Raw genomic sequence first — 19,499 nt, 5'->3', positions numbered from 1 at the left:
TCCCCCCTGCTTGTGTTCCCTCTCTCGCTGTGTCTCTCTCTGTCAAATAAATAAATAAAATACTTAAAAAAATATATATTCATGGGCCCCTCAAGGCCATGCCCAACCAGGGCCCAAGAGCTGTGCTTTTTTCTCGTTTCCTGACCTCTTCAAAATCACTCATTATCTGCCCCACACTCCCATATTTTCTTAACACTGTCTGTTCTCAAAGACCTCCAGGTAAGGACATGTCATGGTCCCCTTCAGCAGCCTGGGCAAAATTTCTTAGAAGTCCCTTTCCCTCCCGTATGATAAGCCTACAGGACTGGGAGGCTGTCTAACAGGAAGCACCTGGAGAAGCCATCTTTTTTGAGTGCAGTGGTCAGGGAAGGGATTTTGAAAGAAGTGGTATTTTATCCAAGTCTTAAAGATTGCATAGGAATTAGGCAATTGAGAAATGATAGGGCAGGTGTTCTAGACAGAGGGAATGCATAAACTAAGAGCATGAGGCACAGAAGGATATTCAGAGAATTGCAAATGGTTTGATATGGTTGGGGTGTAGTGTTATGTCCTAGAATGCTGGAAGAAGTCATCTAGGGCCAGATCCTGGGATACCTTACAAGTCATTCTGCAAAGATTTTTATTCTATCCCAAAGAACATGGGGAATTATTGACATGTTTTAGACAAGAGACAAGAGAATGACATGGCCAGATTTGCTATTTAGAAAGATCGCTCTGATCCTGTATGGAAAATGAATGAGAGGAGGAATCTTGTAAACATGGAGATCTGTTAGGACACTGTTGTAGTAGCTGCTAATTGGCAATCCTGTAAGGACAGAGAACAGGGACTATTTGAGGAACACTTAGGAAACAGAATCAAAGTGTCTCTTCTCTCATCCCAGAACATCTCGTATGGCATTTCTCATACCACCACCACCATTGCAGCTGATCATGACATTGTTATCTGTCTCCCCCTCCAGGACAGGGACTTCAGATCATCCCTCTTTGGGGCCAACCCTAGCACCTAAGAGTACCTGGCTTGATAAAGGTACTCAAGTAAGTGCTTAGTATGCCTATTGAATTGATTTGATAATTTGGAAGGCTAAGCAGAGAGAAAAATCTAGAATGACTCCCAAGTTTCTGGCTTCAAAAATAAGAAAAATGAGGGTGCCATTCATTGAGATAGGAAACCCAAAAGAAGGGCAGTTGTTTCTGGTTTTAGATTTCTGGCCTTTGTCAGGAGGAGAGGAAAGGGCGAAGATCATGAACTTGGTTGTGGATGTGATGACTTTGAGATGCCTTGAGGATACTTGGGAGACGTAGAGCAGTCATTTGTGTGTGTGAGCGTGGAGTCCAGGAGGAGAGGTCAGGGCCAGAGATGACGCAGTGGGAGCTATTAGCATATAGATGGAGTTTTGGCAGTGGATGAGGTAGTGTTAGATGAATGTGTAGACTGGGTCCCAAACTGACTGCATACCAGCTAAATGCACTTGCAGACACACTTTGTGTGGCTGGTACAGTGTTTTCAGGTAATGTGAATGCCTTTAGGCAGTGTGTATACTCCAGCCCACCAAAATCCTGTCACTTCTTATTGTCTCACATCTAGCCCAATTCATATATTTACAGCACCTTCTTGGCTCTTATAGGCATTTGAGTTTGTAATATGCAGAGGAAGAAGAAGAAAACAGAAGGACGTAACTCTGGGGAATACCAACACATAAGGGATAAATAGGGGGAAGAATGGCTCAAGAGACTGGAGGAAGTCATGAGAACAGCATTTTGTTCTCTCCAGAATTATCGAGGGCAACGTAGGCAATGTGTAATAAAACATAAAATGTGGGTTCCATTTGATCCAACAATTCCATTTCTAAATATTTAACATAAGGACATAATCATGTCTGTGCATGCAAGTTATTGTAATACGATGCTTGTTGCAGCATGTTTATAATAGCAAAAAATTGGAAACAACATAAATGTCTCTTAGTTGAGAATGATTAAGTAAATATAGTATGTATGATGAAATATTATGTAGTCATAAAAAATGATGTCAGATTATATTTACTGTCATGACCCCACAATTTATTGTTAAATTTTTCAAAAGCAAGTTACAGAACAGTGCATATAGGATAATCCTGCTTATGTTAAGTGTCTGGTTATAGCAGGAAAAGTCTGGAAGGTTTCACATACAGTCGCAAGGACCTCCCAATAGCTAAATCTAGTAGACCTCTGTCTGCCCTCAGTGGCTTTAACCTCTCTGTGGCTTTTGACATTGTCAGCCTTTCTTGGCTCCTACTCCTTGTTGTTATTCCCTGACCTTTGTCTGATAGGCTGACAATTGGGACTGAAAAATGGCAGACTTGATCCTGGGAGAGCCTTTCAAAACTGGCAGCTTGTTTATGTCCTAGGCGCGCCCAAAGCAGGGCATTCGCTGGGCAATTCTCTGGCAAGGAGCACTTAGGGAGAGTATTTCCGTGGTCCTTAGGCTCTCTGAGTCTACATAACTCTTCTGGAATAAAACCCTTCCCAGGGTCTCCGGGTACAAGTTTCATCTCCACATCCACCTCCCAGCCCTCCAGTCAAATTGCCTGGCTGTCCCCTCTCTCCCACGCCTTCTGTTCAATCAAGGGGTTATTTTTAACAGTGTTGTGTATACCGTGCTTAAATCCTGGCAAAACACCAGAGCTTTGGAATAGACACCCGAGATGGAAATAGTATCCGACAGCCTCCCCGCTTTCTAACGTTTTTCCTTTTAAAGAGAGAAAACAAGTTACCCAAACTGTAGACAGCCCTACCAAGAAAGTCCCCAGACAGTGGCACTGAGTGACTGAACTTGCAGCCTCAGCCACAGAGGTGGGATTAAGGCTGGACCTGCCACCCACTTCAGCCCAGGGGGGCCTAGGGGGCCCAGGAAGGAGATGTTTCCTGCCCTTTCCCTGGGCTTAAGGGGCTCTAGAACTCCCGAGTCTCTGAAACACGAAGATTACCTGGTCCATCCCCCATTCCCAATAGCCAGAGGCTCTTAGCCTGCAGAAACAGCCCATCCATTTCAAGATACTCAGTAACTAGAGAGTTTTAACTAAGAAAAGGCAAAATCTGCCTTTCTGTAACTTCCACCTTTGGGCCTGGTTGTGCCTGCCAGAGCCACAGAACAAATCCGATCCCCTCTATCAGCTAGTCAGAGATTTGAAGCTGGTGATTGTGTGCCCTCAGTTCTCTCCAGCCAGACAGCCGTGCTCTCGTGGGGTACTGAAGGTGATCCCAGGGTTCTGGGATCGAGCCCTGCATCGGGCTCCCTGCTCGGCGGGAAGCCTGCTTCTCCCTCTCCCACTCCCCCTGCTTGTGTTCCCTCTCTCGCTGTGTCTCTCTGTCAAATAAGTAAATAAGATCTTAAAAAAAAAAAAAAAAAGAGGCTTGAAACCTGTGGGAGGCAAGACAGGAAAAGGACCTCAGCAGCTGGAACTAGAGACAAAGTCCTTGATGAGACCTGTGTCCCTGGGGTGGAGGACCTGGGGGGAGCCACACATTTGGCTGAATTGTGAGGCAGGACCTGTGGTCAATGTGTGTGGACTCTTCAGGCGATGTGCTTGTGAGGGAGGGAACAGGTGCGTGCAGCCGGGGAGGGTGAAGAGGGTGTCGAAAGTCTTGTACACAGTGAGGAGTAGTGGGAACACAGGAGGGAATGATGGGGTGGGTGATACCACCAGGTCCCTGAGGACAGTGAGGGGAGGGACTGGCCTTTGATTTCAAGAGGGGAGAGTGGTAGAAACAGATGGGCTGGTAAGTGCAGTACAAGGGTGAGGGGGTTTCCTGCTGGTGGCTTTAATTTTCCCTAGAAAGCAGAGATGGGTTCCTGTGCTGCACATGAGGGCAGGGTGCTAGGATAGAGGTTTGGGATGAGTGGAAGATGCTTATGAGGCCACTGTGGAGAATGGACAACCCAGAGACCGCCAGCAGCAGAGCAGGCCACGTGGGGGGCCGGGACTGCTGTGACACCAGTTGGTGTGCTTGTGAGGGTTTCCTCCAGCTGGTTTAGTCCTCCCAAGTAGAGGGGCAGGGATTATAAAAGAGGTAACCCCAGACCAGGGGTTCATCTGTAGGAAACAGCCTTTGCTCCTGAAGTGAAGAGAAAGGTGCCCAGAGTTGGGACAGGGACAGGACTCCGGCCGCTCCAGAAGGGAGCAGCCATGGCCAGAGTGGATTGTGCCAGGCGACTAGCTGGCTGAGGATGGTTAGTTCCCAGGAACCCCCCCCCCCGCTGTGTGGGGGGGACAGCAGTGGTCTCTGGGGGACAGAACACCTGGCCTTCATGGAATGAGATGGGCAGAGTCTGGCAGGTTGTACACTGTAACATGGAGGGGCCCAGAGGAACTGTGGTGGAAAATTCTGGAGGGGGGCTGGGGAGCCAGTGAGGCAGCGTCACTGCAGGAACCTGAAAGACTAAGACGTTAGCCCAGGGGTGAGGGCTGTTGGAGCAGCGTCCATGTGTGTGCGAGAGGCTGGGGTGCTGGGTACAGCAGTCTCTGGTTGCACACGGGACTTCTGAAAGCCTCACTCAGTCTTTCTGGAGCCTTCAGCTTCCTGAGGTAAAGCAAGGTGGCTCACATCCATCCAGAGAAATCACTGTCTGGGAGCTGGGCTGCGCCTCAGGGGCTAGGGTGTCCCGGTAGGGCTGTTGGTGGTTGCTGGTAAAGCAGCTCCTGCCATCACCCCTACCTCTGACCCGGCACTCCCCGAGGGAGAGGGCGGGCATGGCTGATACCAAAACTGGGAGGGGAGGGAGGGAGGTGAAGGAATCTGAGAGTTATTGAGCAACATGGTGTGCCAGGAACTTTTCATGCTTTATATCATTTCATCTTCGAGGTAATCCGTGAGGTGGAGGTATTAGCCCCGTTTTACATTCATTCATTCAACAAATATTTATGGAGTGCCTGCTAGGCATCAGGTGCTGCTCTGGGTGCTGGAGACACAGCAGTGAGCAAAATAAAGAGACAAACGTCCCTGCTTTCCTGGATGGAGCTCATATTCTAGTGGAAGCAGGCCAGACGCCCAAGACGTGAAATGTATAGGATGTGAGACAAGAAGAGAAATAAAGCAGGAATGGGGACTAGAAAGTTAGGGAGGGGCTGCCACTTTATTTATTTTTACTTATTTTTTTATTATGTTCAGTTAGCCACCATATAGTACATCATTAGTTTTTGATGTAGTGTTCAGTGATTCATTAGTTGCGTATAACACCCAGTGCTCATCACCATACGTGCCCTCCTTAATACCCATCACTCGGCTACTCCATCTTCCACTCCCCTTCCCTCCCCTCCCCTCTAAAATCCTCAGTTTGTTTCCTGGAGTCCATGGTTTATCTCCCTCTCTGATTTCCCCCCCTTCAGTTTTCTCTCCCTTCCCCTCTGGTTCTCCCTGCTATTCCTATGTTCCACATATGAGTGAAACCATATGATAATTGTCTTTCTCTGCCTGACTTATTTCACTTAGCATAATCCCCTTCAGTTCCATCCATGTCAATGCAAATAGTGGGTATTCATCCTTTCTGATGGCTGAGTATTATTCCATTGTATAAATGTACTACATCTTCTTTATGCATTCATCTGTTGAAGGGCATCTCGGCTCCTTCCACAGTTTGGCTATTAATGGACATTGCTGCTATGAACATTGGGGTGCTTGTGCGCCTTCTTTTCTTTACATCTGTATCTTTGGGGTAAATACCCAGTAGTGCAATTGCTGGGTCATAAGGTAGCTCTATTTTTAACTTTTTGAGGAACCTCCATATATTTTCCAGAGTGGCTGCACCAGCTTGCATTCCCACCAACAGTGTAGGAGGGTTCCCCTTTCTCCACATCCTCGCCAACATTTGTTGTTTGCTGCCTTGTTAATTTTTGCCATTCTAACTGGTGTAAGGTCGTATCTCATTGTGGTTTTGATTTGAATTTCCCTGATGGCTAGTGATGTTGAACATTTTTTCATGTATCTGTTAGCCATTTGTATGTCTTCTTTGGAGAAATGTCTGTTCATGTCTCCCACCCATTTTTTTGACTGGATTATTTGGTGTTTTTTGGGTGTTGAGTTTGAGAAGTTCTTTATAGATCTTGGATACCAGCCCTTTATCTGTACTGTCATTTGTAAATATCTTCTCCCGTTCCATGGGTTGTCTCTTAGTTTTGTTGACTATTTCCTTTGCTGTGCAGAAGCTTTTTATCTTTTTTTTTTAAAGATTTTATTTATTTGTTTGAGAGATAGAGAGCATGAGAGGGAAGAGGGTCAGAGGGAGAAGCAGACTCCCCGCTGAGCAGGGAGCCCGATGTGGGACTCCATCCCGGGACTCCAGGATCATGACCTGAGCCGAAGGCAGTCGCTTAACCAACTGAGCCACCCAGGCGCCCAGAAGCTTTTTATCTTGATGAAGTCCCCAAAGTTCATTCTTGCTTTTGTTTCCTTTGCCTTTGGAGACGTGTCTTGAAAGAAGTTGCTGTGGACAGTGTCGAAGAGGTTACTGCCTGTGTTCTCCTCTCGGATTTTGATGGATTCCTGTCTCACATTGAGGTCTTTTCATCCATTTCGAGTTTATCTTCATGTATGGTGTAAGACAGTCAGTTTCATTCTTCTGTATGTAGCTGTCCTATTTTCCCAGCACCATTTGTTGAAGAGACTGTCTTTTTTCCTTTGGATATCTTTTCCTGATTTGTCAAAGATTAGTTGACCATAGAGTTGAGGGTCCATTTCTGGAGTCTCTCTTCTGTTCCATTGATCTATGTGTCTGTTTTTGTGCCAAAGCATGCTGTCTTGGTGATCACAGCTTTGTAATATGGCATGAAGTCATGCAACGTGATGCCCCCAGATTTGTTTTTCTTTTTCAACATTCCCTTGGCCATCTGGGGTCTTTTCTGATTCCATACAAATTTTAGGATTGTTTGTTCCAGCTCTTTGAAAAATGCCAACAGTGGAGCACCTGGGTGGCTCAGTTGTTAAGCGTCTGCCTTCAGTCAGGTCATGATCCCAGGGTCCTGGGATCAAGTCCTGTGCTCCCTGCTCAGCGGGAAGCTTGCTTCTCCCTCTCCAGCTCCCCGCTGCTTGTGTTCCCTCTCTCACTGTCTTTCTTTGTCAAAAAAATAAATGAAATCTTAAAAAGAAAAGAAAAATGCCAATGGCATTTTAATAGGGATGGCATTGAAAGTGTAGATTGCTCTAGGCAGCATAGACATTTTAACAGTATTTATTCTTCCAATCCATGAACATGGAATGTTTTTCCATCTTTTTGTGTCTTCCTCAATTTCTATAGTTTAGAGTATAGATCCTTTACCTCTTTGGTTAGGTTTATTCCTAGGTATCTTACGGTTTTGGGTGCTACTGTAAATGGAATCCATTCCTTAATTTCTCTTTCTACAGTTACATTGTTAGTGTTATAGAAAAGCAACTGATTTCTGTGCACTTTTAGATAGAGGGACGGGGAAAGCCCTCCTGGGGCAGGTGACACGTAGGTTTAGGTAAAACCCTGAGGGAAATTAGAGAGGGGCCATGCTGCTCCCCGAGGGAAGAAGGCAGCTGGTGCAGAAGCTCTGAGGTGGGATCCCAGAACAGGAGAGGGGCATCTGTTGCTGGAGTGGGAAATCAGAAGAAATGAAGTCAGAAAGTTAAGAAACGTGGGGACGTTGTAGGTCATTAGAAGGATGGAGGAGTTGGAGCAGAGGAGTAGCATAGGTTTTACAGGACCGCTCTGGCTACCTTGATGTGAACAGACTGTGGGCAGGCAGGGAGTCCAACTAGGAGACCACTGTAATCATCTTGCAGAGACATGGCAGTGGCGTGGGCCGTGGTGGAAGCAACAGAGGTGGTCAGACATTGTCGCGTCGAGATAAATTCTGAAGGTAGAGGTGACCGGTTTGCCAGCAGCTCGGATGTAGCTGTGAGAGAGAGAGAGGGAGAGAGAGAAAGAGAGGAGACGTTGCGCCTGGGCCATGAGAAGAATGAAGAAGGCACCTTTTACCAAGCTGGAGAAAGGACTGCCAGAGGAGCAGGTTTTAGGGGGTGTATCGGGAACTTGAGTTTAAAGATGCAGAGTTTGAGAGAGCTCTTAGACATCCAAATGGAGGTGTCAAGGAGGCAAGAGAATATATAAGCCTGGCATTCAGGGGAGAGGTCCAGGCTATGGAAGCAGAATAGACTGCCAAAGAAGTGAAGGTAGGTGGAGAAGAAAAGCAAGGACTGAGCCCAGGGCAAACTAACATTTAGTGCTGCAGGAGACAAGGAAGAAACAGCAAAAGAGAAAGAAACAAGCATGCCCAGTGGGATAGTAGGAAAACCAGGAAAATATGGTATTCTGGAAACCAAATTAAGAAAGTGTTTTAAGAGGAACAATTAACTATGGAATATGTTGCTTGCAGGTAGGGTGCTCCTATAAGTTGTTTTCCAAACTAGGACACTTTTTTTTTTTTTAAGAGAGGGATGGGGGAGGAGCAGAGGGAGAGGGAGGGAGAGAATTCCAAGCAGGCTCCATGCCCAGTGCAGAGCCCGACTTGGGGCTCAACCTCACGACCCTGAGATCATGACCTGAGCTAAAATCAAGAGTCAGACACTTAACCAACTGAGCCACCCAGGCGCACCCAAACTAGGACACTTGGTAGTCACTCCAGGATAAGACACGTAATCCGAGATCGTCCCAGGAAAATCAGAATGGTGTGTGGTCACTCTACTGATAGGTCAGTAAGAATTGACTATTGGATTTAGCAACATGAAAGTAATTGGGGACCTTGAATGATGAATTTAGGGGTCATTAGAATGGATTTAGGAGAAATGGGAGGAGAGAGCTCAGAGATGGCAAGTGCAGGTCACCCTTTCAAGGTGTGTTTCTGTAGAGAGAAAGAAAGAAACGCACGGTAGCTGAATCCAGGTGGTAGTTATATAGGTGATCATTGTACTGTTCTGGAAATCCTGTTTTGTCTCCGCTCTTTCCATGTCATGGCAAGCAAGGCCATCTGTGGTCAGTAAGGATGAGGGAGGAGGTGTCGGGGATGTGAGGAGAGACTGTGACTAGTCATCTAGGAAAATGGAAGAATGGCTGAGCTAGTAACATTTCAAGTGAGACAAACCAGTGTGCCTCTTTCTCTGGCCCGTGTCCTGAAGGTAGGAAGTAGAATTTAACCACCGTTGTGTTTTAGCTGAATGAGAGAGGAGCAAAGAAGCTGAGGGTGAATTAAGGAAGTGATTGTTACGACTGATGTGGAATTTCAGATGGGTGAGAATTGCAGTACAAACAGAAGGAGGTAAAGGACAGGAAAAAGATGATAGGATCTGTGGCTTGAAGATCTCGTGGGTTGAAGGATTGGAGTTTAGCCCCAGGAGTAGGTGAGCTATAGATACTTTAATAGGTGGAGGCCGGAGAACCAGTTTGAGTAGAGAGGGCTTTAGTTGTTAGCAATGACCCAGTCTGGGGTATGATTTAGGAGTAAATAAGTGAGGGAGGGTAGAGAATAAGATCACTGGGGGGGGGGGGGGGGTGGTCAAGGCAGGCCCGCCTTGGAGTTCACCAGTTTCTAGTTTAGAAGGAAGTTCATCTGTCCTGTTCCTTACTTGGTGAGTAAGGAATGTGCTACAGCTGTTGAGACTGATGATAACTGCTTTAGGGTCTCTCTTCTGCACTTTATTTTGGACTGAGACTGAAGTCGAGGGTACAGGAGCCTGCTAAGGAAGGCAGTGCTAGATTTCACCAAATGTGGGGGCTGGTCTGTGGCCACAGTCAAGGCCAGCAGAGATCAGAAAGGCAGCAGAGGACATTAGGGAAGGAGAGCCAGTCAAGCAAAGCATCAGAACGAAGGGTCTTGCAGGGCGCCTGGGTGGCTCAGTCGTTAAGCGTCTGCCTTTGGCTCAGGTCATGATCCCAGGGTCCTGGGATCAAGCCCCGCATCGGGCTCCCTGCTCCATGGGGAGCATGCTTCTCCCTCTGCCTGCTACTCCCTCTCTTTGTGCTCTCTCTCTCTCTGATGAATAAATAAATAAAAATCTTAAAACAAAAGAAAAGAACTGAGGGTCTTGGCTGGGAGGTATAAGAGGTTAAATCACAGAGGCCCTTATAAGGTACCAGTAGGTAATATTAGGGATTTGAGCCCAAGTCAATGATATCAGTGATAGGAAGCTTCCGAAAATCTTCCAAGGAAGAGCAGGATGGGCTGGGGCCTGCTTGTCTCCAGGACCGTTTATTCTACAGGTATTAGCAATGCCATGTCTTGGGAAGGTATCTAGAATGACTACAGCAGGTCTCTGGTCCTCCTTCCTGGTGGTTGACTGGACGGCCTGCCATGCAGAGCTGAGTGCAGCAGGACGTAGGGGAGCGCGGGATGGATGGGTGGAAAGAGGAAATTGAATGCTGCAGCTCAGTGGTTTGTGGCTGTGACAGATCCTTGCCCCATGTGCAGGGCCCATTTATTGTGGCTGGTCATTCATTTGTTCGTAGATTAACCGCAATCTACTAGGTGCTTTTCTAAGTATTAGGGATGTGGTGGTAAGTATAAGAGATGATGATAAGATAGTCCGTCTCTCAGGGCACCCCTCCGCTTGTTATTCAGATGGAGGACCTCTTGGGTTTGCAGAGGCCAGGATATCTGTGTAGAGGCAAAGGATGGTGCAAGGAGTGGGAGTAGCAGCGTCTGTGTTTTACATGGCCGGAATTCTCATTGTAGGACTGTCCTCCCTGTGCATCTCGACAGGAGGATGGTGACAGGCAGGCTTCCCATTGACCACTAGCCTGCCCATTTGGCAATTGGTCTGGTGTTGGGAGAGAGAAAATTCTGCCCGTGCAGCCTCACCCAAAGTCTCCAAAGTCAAGAGCAATGCTGGAGCCCTTGTACTAAAGAAGATAGCTAGGGTACTTTGCTATAGGAGCCGCATGCCCAGATGGTGCCCAGAGGGACCTGCAGAGGAAATTCCAAGAGGAGTCCACATGGATGCCTTGCCCGCTCTGGGGTGGTGAAGAGGTGTGTGGGTGCAGAGGCTCAGGCTTCTGTGGCCAGCACAGCTGGTACTGCCTCCAGCTTCCCTGCAGAGAGAAGCAATGGGGCCACACTCAGGCCCCAGAGGCAGTGAGCAGCCCGATGGACTGCCCCTCAGTCTGAGACTTGGGTGCTCTTTGCTGAAAAGAAGGGAAGAGGCCTAAGTTTAGGGGAAGATCATGGTGCCAGTGAGAGATCTTGGCCAAGATGTCCCAGACGCAGTTAGATAATAAGTCCTGAGCACAGGATAGAGGTCTGAATTTGAGATAAAGATTTGGTGGCCACCTGTTGGGCATAAGCGTCTGGGCGTTTGGAACTTGAACCCTCTTAAAACAGTCCTATTTTCCAGTCTTTTCTTTCCAGTCCTTCCTGGGCCTGTAAGCAGTGGTGGGATGCAGAGGAGATGGTGGTCAGCAGCAAGTGCCCTTGCGCCCCTCCCCGGGGCTGCCTTCCCCAGCCTTCTCCTCGGAGGGCAGAAGGTCTCATCTGACAGGACAGCTTCTGCTCACTCACTGTCCTGTCTCATTCCTACGCAGAGGGGGAAAATGGCTGCAGCCTTCTTGTGAGAATTTCATTTTTCTGTGAAGCTCAGAAAACAATATACCTGTGTGAGTTTCCTGTAGCTGCTATAACAACTGATTTTCTCACAGTTCTGGAAGCCAGAAATCCAAAATCCCCATCCTTGGCCCAGATCAGAGTGTCAGCAGGGCCACACTCGAGGAGATTATCTGTTGCATTGCAAGGACTTCACCCTTTACTGTGACTGAGATAGGAAGACATTGCCCATGTAGGAAGATTGATCTTTGATAGAAGAATGGACACTTCCTCAGCTTTATCACAAAGGACAGAGGAGGTGGTGGAGCAGATGCAGGTGGCTTTGTCGATTTGGTGGGAGGCAGACCTCTGATCTCACTTAGCGCATGTTTATTCAGCACCCACTATGCCAGGCACACTTCTAGGTGCCGGGGGATATAGTAGTGAACAAAATAGGCAGATCCCTAGTCCCATAGAGCTTGCATTGTCCATATTATAATAAACTGGTACACACGAGAGAGAATAAGCAAATAACAAGATAATTTTATAAGTGCTAAATGAAAGAAAGAAGAAGAGCAAGCTGAATGATAGTGGCAGGCGGAGGAACCCCCTTAAGACAAAGGAGTCAGAGAAGACCTGTCTGAGGGGGTGACATATGAACAGATCTGAATGAAAACGAAGAGCCAGCTTTGGGAAGATCCAGAGTGTTTTGGAAAATTCCAGACACAGAAAAAAGTATGTTGTATTCAAGAGCTCAGACAGAAGGCTAATACAGTGTAGCAGGGTGAGTAAGGAGAAGCCTAAAATGGCATGAGATGTAGGTGAGGATTTGGCCTTGTTGCCTGTGGTTTGGTTTTATCCAGAGAGCACTGGGAAGGTCTTAAGCAGCAGAATGGCATGATATGGTTGCTAATTGAATATCCTTCTGGCCTTTCTAGAGAATGGATTGAGGGGCAGGAGTGGAAGCTGGGTGCTGACCATTGCGTAGTCAAGAAGTGATGATTTAGCCCTGGATGGAAGCAGTGGAGAGAGAGATAAGTGGATAGATTTCCAGGACATTCAGAGATTAACAGGATTTGCTGATCTACTGGATGAGAGGCAGCCAAGAAAAAGAGATGAGTCAAGAATGACTCCAAGGCGGGGGTGCCTGGGTGGCTCAGTCGTTAAGCGTCTGCCTTTGGCTCAGGTCATGATCCCAGGGTCCTGGGATCGAGCCCCGCATCGAGCTCCCTGCTCTGCGGGAAGCCTGCTTCTCCCTCTCCCACTCCCCCTGCTTGTGTTTCCTCTCTTGCTGTGTCTCTCTCTGTCAAATAAATAAATAGAATCTTTAAAAAAAAAAAAAAGAATGACTCCAAGGGGTACCGTCCAGTTGGCAAGAAAGAAGTTTGTAAAATCGGTGATCCCCTTTGTACAATGTGCTGACCCTAGGTCAGTAGCACTAGAATGGAAAACGGGGATTCTTGGGTTTTTCTTGGTCAGCTGCATTGGCCTGGCCTGGCCTTCCTTCACCATCAAAGCCAAAACCACCCCCAGCTCCATGGTCCTAGGCATGATTGGTGCTCTCATCATTTCTCTGAGTTCCATTACTTTCCTATTCTGCCAACGAACCTGATACAGCAATGCCCATGATTGAGTTCATCCAGCCACTTCTCTGCCCTCTGCCTGTGGGCCGCTGAGCTGCTAATGGAGAACACAACACAACACACGCATTGGCCCCGCTGGTCCCATGGTCTCCCACCTCTGCTGAGTGCTCAGCACTGCTCAGCACTCCTTGTCCCTCTTTGGCCTATCCAAGTTTCCTTTGGACCTATCACGGTGACTGTTCCAGACCATTCATAAGTTACTGAAGTCTCCACCTTCACACCCACAGTCCCCCAGATCCCCAGGCCCAGGTATTTCCCAGAGAAGAGATTCTGTCTGCTAAGCGTTTGCTCAGGTTCCCTTCCCACCAGCCACACCTGTCAAAGTAGCCATCTTCACATCCACCCCTGTTCCCCGGGAGAAGGTACCCTGCCTCTGTGTCCCTCCCCTCCTACTCTGGATCCTGTCCCGTTCCCTCCTTGGGCCTCGTTGCCCTATCCCCTTGCCCCGTCTCTTGCCCCCCTTTCTGTTTGTCTCCTTCCAGCCCAAATACAAACACGCTCATTGCCTGCAGCCACCACTGCATTCCATCCTCTTCCTTTGCCACCAAGTTTCTGTAGAAATTGTCTGAGCTCTCCTGAACACTTTCATACTTCTCTCCCTCCTCGACCCCCTGCAGTCCAGCTCTGTCCTCTCTCCATCCCCAACAATGCGCTACTCAAAGGGGCAAGTGGCTTTCGTGTGTTCCCAAAGGCAGTGTGATCAGTGAAAATATGGGCGCGAGTAGCCAATCCATGAGGTTGCTGTGAGGATGAAATCAGGTCCTGTGCACCGATCACTCAGAGCAGTGTCTAATAGTAAGGGCTCTAACTGTGAACTGCTGTCATTACTGTAGTGATTATGGTGACCTTTATCAGATATTTCACGCTGCCTCTGTCTGTACTTGGTTGCTTTACCTATCATCTGCAAAAGTAGGGACTCTGAGCTGTGGATTGTCATGTTCCCAGTGACTAGTGCAGGGACTGGGATCAGCTAGGGCTTAGCACGTGTTGGTGAGATGGATGGTGGGCACCAAGGACACATGGGACTTGAACTCTGGGTTAGATGGCCCCTGCGGACAGTCTGGTCATCACCCATGCTCTCACAGGGGGAGGGGTGCTTGCCTCTCAGCAGCTTCTCAGCTCACAGTTCCGCCCTGTCTGCCCGCGCCTCCTTCGTCCACACTAGGCACAGGCTGTCAGCACAGTCAGTGGGAGTCCTGTCAGCAGGAGCCCGGGCACTGCCCCCTTGAGGGCCCCTGGCTCAGCCTTTCCTCTCCTCCTTTAGCATAGGCCTCCCTGCCTGTCATAGATGTCATGCATGTGGCTCCAGGCTGTCTGTGGCCACGGTCCCTAGGCAGGCCACGGGGCAGTAGCTGGTAGAATTTCAGACTTGGGAGGGGTTTGCTGTGAAACAACAGAGACCTCGCTGGAAGCAGGGAGATCCAAGTGTCCATGAGGAGCCCCAAGAAGGCAGCCCCCAGACCTCCACAGTGGAGCAGAAATTTGGCCTGGACTGGCCTAGCAGGATCTACACTGTGGGGTCTGCCACCTGAGCTGCTCCTCCCACTTCTAGCCAGCAGGCATTTGCTGAACACCTGCTATGTGCTCAGCCGCGTGCTTGGCGGTGTGCTCGGCCGTGTGCTCAGGGTGCCCATGGCCTGGTGGGGAACCAGGCGATGACACTCGCGTGCAGTGAGTGCCATGAGGACAGAGTACACAGAGAACCGTAGAGACCAGAGGGGCCTCCATCAGCCCTGTGTGGCTCAGGGAGGACTCTCCCTTTTAGAAGGTAGAGATGCTGGAGTCCAGTTGAAGAATGAGCAGAAACTGAGCCTGTAAATGAGAAAGGGAAGAGAATTCCAGGCAAAGGGAATAGAGTATAAAATCATGGAGGCATTAAAGAGTCTGGCAGGTTGTAGAAACTCTAAATAGTTGGAAATGGCTAGCGCTTAGGAAAAGGGAGAAGAGAGGGACGGTGTCTGAGGCAGGTAGACAGGAGTCAGATCACATGGTCTTCATAAACCAGACTAAACAGCTTAAACTATATCCTCTAGTTAGCAGCTGCTCTTGGTAGAAACCCGTATCAAACTAATTCAAACACAAAGAAAATGTATTGGTTTATGTAACTTAAGTTCAGGGGCTGAACTATCTTCAGGCCCACCTGATTATAGGACCCAAGCAGTGTCTCTCTCCCAGTGTTCTGGCTCTGTGTTCATCTCGGTTTGCCTGTTCCGTGGACTGTTTTCTCTATGTAGCCATGAAGATGGCTCCAGCAGCTCAAGGCCTGGGGTCAGCCAATTTTATTAAAGGTCCAGTTAGTAGATATTTTGGTTTTGCGGGCTACAGACTATTGCTGCAACTGCTTGACTCTGCTGTCAAAGCATGAAAGCAGCCATAGACATTAGGTAAATGAATGAGCATGGCCATGTTTTAATAAAACTTTTTTATAGAAATAGGCAGCTGCTCTATGGGCTGCAGTTTGTACAAGCCCTGTTCTTTTTTTTTTAAAGCATTTTGAAGATTTATTTATTTGAGAGAGTGTGTGTGCGCTCATGCACCCGAAAGAGAGAAAGAGAGAGAGAGCTCACATGAGTAGGGGGAGGGGCAGAGGGAAAGGGAGAAGCAGGCTCCCCACTGAGCAAGGAGCCTGCCACAGGACTCGATCCCAGGACCCCAGGATCATGACCTGAGCCGAAGGCAGCCGCTTTATTGACTGAGCCACCCCTGCTGCCCTGTACAAGCCCTCTTCTTGGCTTACATGGTCATAACAACTCACTGTCTCAGAGAAAAAGAGAGACTCCCTTATCCCCCAGTGTCCACATATTAGACCTCAGAGAAGAATTTGATTCATCCCACTTGGATCAGGTGCCTATTGTTGAGCCAATTACTGTGGTCAAGGGGTGAAGTACCGTGACTGGCCAGCCTGGGACATGCGCAGTTGCAGTGGTGGGGGTCAGCTCAGTAGGACCGCACGGAATGACGGGTAGGATGGGCTTACAGAAGAGGGTGGAAGGAATGCAGATACCCACTGCAGGGTTCCAACAGAAAAGAGCATGAACTGAGCTCCCGAAGTGACCAGTGATGATCCGGCTTGAAATCGGTCCGGACACAGCGTCAGGGCACCAGGCCGGCCCTGGTGGTGCTGATGCACACCCTGTCCTGGCCTCTTCCCTCCATGCAGAGTTTGCACCTCAACTGCTTTATTTACAACAATCGGAATGCCCTTGCCCATGCCTTCCTTCCTCACACATGGCTCCATGTCCTGGATGGGACGAGAGGGCAGACTGACTGGGTGGGGGGACCAGGCTGAGCTCGTCTGCCCCTGGTGGACACTGCTTCACTGTCTGGCCTCAGCAATACCTCACCTTGTCTTGAAGGGAATATATTCTCCTCTCTTTGCCTTTGCCTCCACTACCCTTCTCCCAGAACACCCTTCCCAGCATTCTCCCCCAGGTCATTTATTTGTCTTTCAAGGCTCAGCTCAGTTTTGTTGTCATCTCCTTCACGAAGATTCTCCTGGACCCCTAAATTGGTCTAAGACCTTTGTACCCCTACCTATTACAGAACGCACGATGTGCAGATGGATTTGATGATCATTTATTTACCTGTGTCTGCTATTTCCTCCTGAAGGGAAGGACCGGGGTTAATTTTCCTTTAGGTCCCCTGCCAGCACTCAGCACAGGGGCTGGCACTGAGGAGGCAAGTAGCTGTTGGACGGGGCTGCTTTCTCCACTCTGTCTCGTCCCACGCAGGGTATGGAGGCCAGAGCTTCGTGCCAATGCTTGGAACAGGACTCGCTGGTTGCTACCCGCTGTTTGTCCTCTCTACCTCTGCGCCACTTCTCCCTGGGCGAATGTCCACCTGCCCTATAGATTTACAATCCTTTCTCCTCCTGCTCTGCTGTGCTCTCAGGGGACACATTCAGGTGGTCAGCAAGGGAAATACGCAAGCAGCCGTCAGTTTGACAAGGCATTTGGGAAGTGCTCATCTTTCCTGCACGGATATATACCATAAGCACGGATGTATACTATTTATGGTATACATCTTTCTGGTATACCATTTATGGTATACATCTTTCTGCAGCAAGATCCCCAACAAAACCAGGTAAATTCTAGAAAGCCCATGTCCCTCTGCTTTGTCCAGCTCACCACTTCCCAGAACAGGTTTGAGGATGGTGGATGTGTGGGGTTTTGCTTTCACTCTGCTGGATGACAGTCTCACTTTTTGGGGGGCCAGTGGCTGAATCTAACAGACTGATGTGTTATGACCCCTGGACCTCAGGACCCGTTCTTGGGCTCTGCCTTCCCTTTGTCCCCCGGTGCTTGAGCCGCTCACATTATTGGGGTGAGTAACTAGAAGGCTAAAGAGGCCCAGATGGACAGCTGAAGGTGTGTGTTACCCTACTCCAGCAAACCCCCATCTGGAGGCACTTTTTCAGTTGGGTTGGTGGGAACTTGGAGGAAGATCCTACTCTGGGTCTGTTGGCGCTCACATATAAGTACTCCCCACACCCTGATAAGACCCAGTCACCTCTCCTGCTGGTCCCTGGATACAGGCTTAAGTGCTGGGCCTTCGGTAGTGGTTGAGGTTGTTGGGGACATTCACCATCTATACTGCATCTCAGTCACACCACTGGGCATTAAATGAGCTGAAAGATACCTTCAGAGGGTCCTGGGTTGCCCTTCCTAGCTGCGCAGAGTCTGTGGACAGGGCAGCCTGTGGGCCCTGGGGTCAGAGCCTTGCTATGAGAGGCAGAGGGGTCAGACCCGCCCTCATCACGTGCCCTCCTAGAGTCACAAGTCTCCCCACTACTGAGCTCTAGGATCTCAGGAGAAAAGAGGGACAGGTTCCAGTGCGACTTCCTCTCCTTCCCTGGTTCCTTCTCACGCACTCACACACCCTGTTGCAACCTGATCCTAAAGCGTGCTGGAGCCCTGGGCTGGCAGGCTGGGGCCTGTCCGCCTGAGCCTGCCCCACCCTCCCCTGCTGCCTCCCAGGCCAGGGCAAGCAGGTCAGGCATCCCACACCCCCGCCAGTCTGACCAGTCATTCCGCACGTCGGAGGCCACCTCCACCCTGGCCAGGCCCCCAAACTGGCACACTGGTCTCTGGACAGAAGTCCCTGGTTCTCTTCCAGGTGTACCAGGAGGCTCTGCCCAGGCCACCTGCAGAATGAACACAAACACACATACAGACCTCACCGCTACCATCACCCCACCCCATTTCCTGTTGTTTATGGCCCCTGGCTCTGCTTCCAAGGCCTCTGTGGGCACGGAGCCACTTCATGGGGGCTGAGCAGAGGACGGTGGAGACACTGCAGTAGGAGGACAAGCCGAGCTGGGGGCACTGAGGAAGGCTGTGCAGTGGGAACGGGGGTTTTCCTGGCAGAGAGAGACAAGGGGATCGGGGGATGAAGTGTATGCCTGTGGGGGGGATATTTCAGGCAGCAACACCACCCGTGTAAGCGTGTGCAGCCCCGCATGTTCAGGGAGCTACAGATAGTGCACTGCTGGTGGGACGTAACAGTAGTCTCAGAAGAGTGAATCCCAATGACGTTAGATTGAGGAGTGACTGGGAGGTGAGGGAGTTGAGGCAGCATATCCATTGCTGTTTCTAGACGTTTTGCCACAAAGGGATGGAGAGAGAGAGAGATGCGTAGCTAAAGGGGTATGTGATCAGGAAAGTTTGTTGGGTGGATTTGTGTTTGTTTTCACATAAGAAGAAACCTGAGCTTGATTTATGCTTGGGGGAACCAAACAGAAGAGGGAACCGTAGCATGCTGGAGAGATCAGCTTGGGTGGGCCTGGGCGGGGGGTAAGGAAGCAAGGAGCTGAACGAGTTTCTATCTGAGCAGCATCCTGGTTAGGGCCATGAAGTGAGAGAAGAGGTAATTTGCTCACAGAAAGTTGGAAAGGATAGAGCGTTTGTGGAGCTTGGAGAAGGTTTGGAAGATCTACTGAGCAAAGTAGAGGGTCCAACTAAGGTTCAAGCCCATGAATTTATAGCAGCATCAGTTCATATGAGTGTGGCAGAAGGGGGGTATGTGTGTGTTCTAGCAGCACTTAAAGTATAAAGTATACAAGTAGGATTAGATTAGTCTCTGAGTGAGTTTTGCCTAATGGGTGGGACAGAAAGACAGTGGAACTGGAGGTACAGGGTCTTGGCAAGAAAGAAGTAAGAAATGGATGGGATTCTAGCCAGGAAAGAGATGTAACTTGGGACTGAAGAGAACTTTTCTAAGACTCAGAATCCAGAAACAATAAGGTTAAAAGGTTGATAAATTTGACTATGTTTTTAAAAAATCTGTGGCAAAAAATGAGGGAGGGAAAAGAAAGAAAGAAAACACCATAAGCCAAACACCAAGTAGATGTTAA

The 19,499-nt window shown here is 49.0% G+C and overlaps 1 protein-coding gene across 1 annotated transcript in view; it reads left to right on the top strand.

Annotated features, from left to right (window-relative positions):
• ST3GAL3 (ST3 beta-galactoside alpha-2,3-sialyltransferase 3) overlaps positions 1-19,499 on the top strand; it is a 171,417-nt gene that overhangs the window by 120,854 nt on the left and 31,064 nt on the right. The window lies entirely within an intron of this gene.

Source organism: Eumetopias jubatus, unplaced genomic scaffold, assembly GCF_037043125.1.
Source record: "Eumetopias jubatus isolate StellerSeaLion01/CBP00866 unplaced genomic scaffold, mEumJub1_p1.0 scaffold_4, whole genome shotgun sequence".
NCBI lineage: Eukaryota > Metazoa > Chordata > Mammalia > Carnivora > Otariidae > Eumetopias > Eumetopias jubatus.
The sequence above is the reverse complement of the archived record's forward strand: the minus strand, read 5'-3'. Positions and strand labels throughout refer to the sequence as shown.